Raw genomic sequence first — 608 nt, forward strand, 5'->3', positions numbered from 1 at the left:
TGACTTTTTAAACCAAACAATGTTCTGAAAAAACACGCACATAGATTGCACGTCTGATTTGGACCACCAATACCTGCAGATAATTTCTGCTCTTTGGGAATCTTAACATGTCTTTTGAGGCCTCTGCTGGATTTGCAAACCTTCTGGCATACGCTACATTCAAAGGTGTTCACAGACATATAGTCAGAATAGTTGGTGGAGATTCATTTTCCATGCGTTCACAGATGAGATTTAAGGCCAGCCAAAGAGAGGCATGGTCTGTCACAGACTGTGCGCAATAAAGGTCATTGTTATTCATCTTCTCGATCGTTACATCCTTCCTTAGATCTCTTTTGAGCCTTACTTGCGTTATCCTGGCCTTTTCAAATGCTTTTACTCCACTCCACATATTTGTTCGGCATCCAACTCGATCCGAAGCAAGGGTTTCTTTATCTTCTGGAACCATTCCAAGTGACTTCATATACCAAGATGGATTTTTATGTATTCTTCTTCCCACTTGGATTTTAAAAGTTGCCACAATTATAATATGTCTATTCTACTGTAATTCTCTACATTTCTGTGCATCTGAAGATTGCTCTACATATTGCATTTAATGTAATGTTCGCATT

Source organism: Octopus bimaculoides, chromosome 6 (assembly GCF_001194135.2).
Source record: "Octopus bimaculoides isolate UCB-OBI-ISO-001 chromosome 6, ASM119413v2, whole genome shotgun sequence".
Taxonomy (NCBI): Eukaryota; Metazoa; Mollusca; class Cephalopoda; order Octopoda; family Octopodidae; genus Octopus; species Octopus bimaculoides.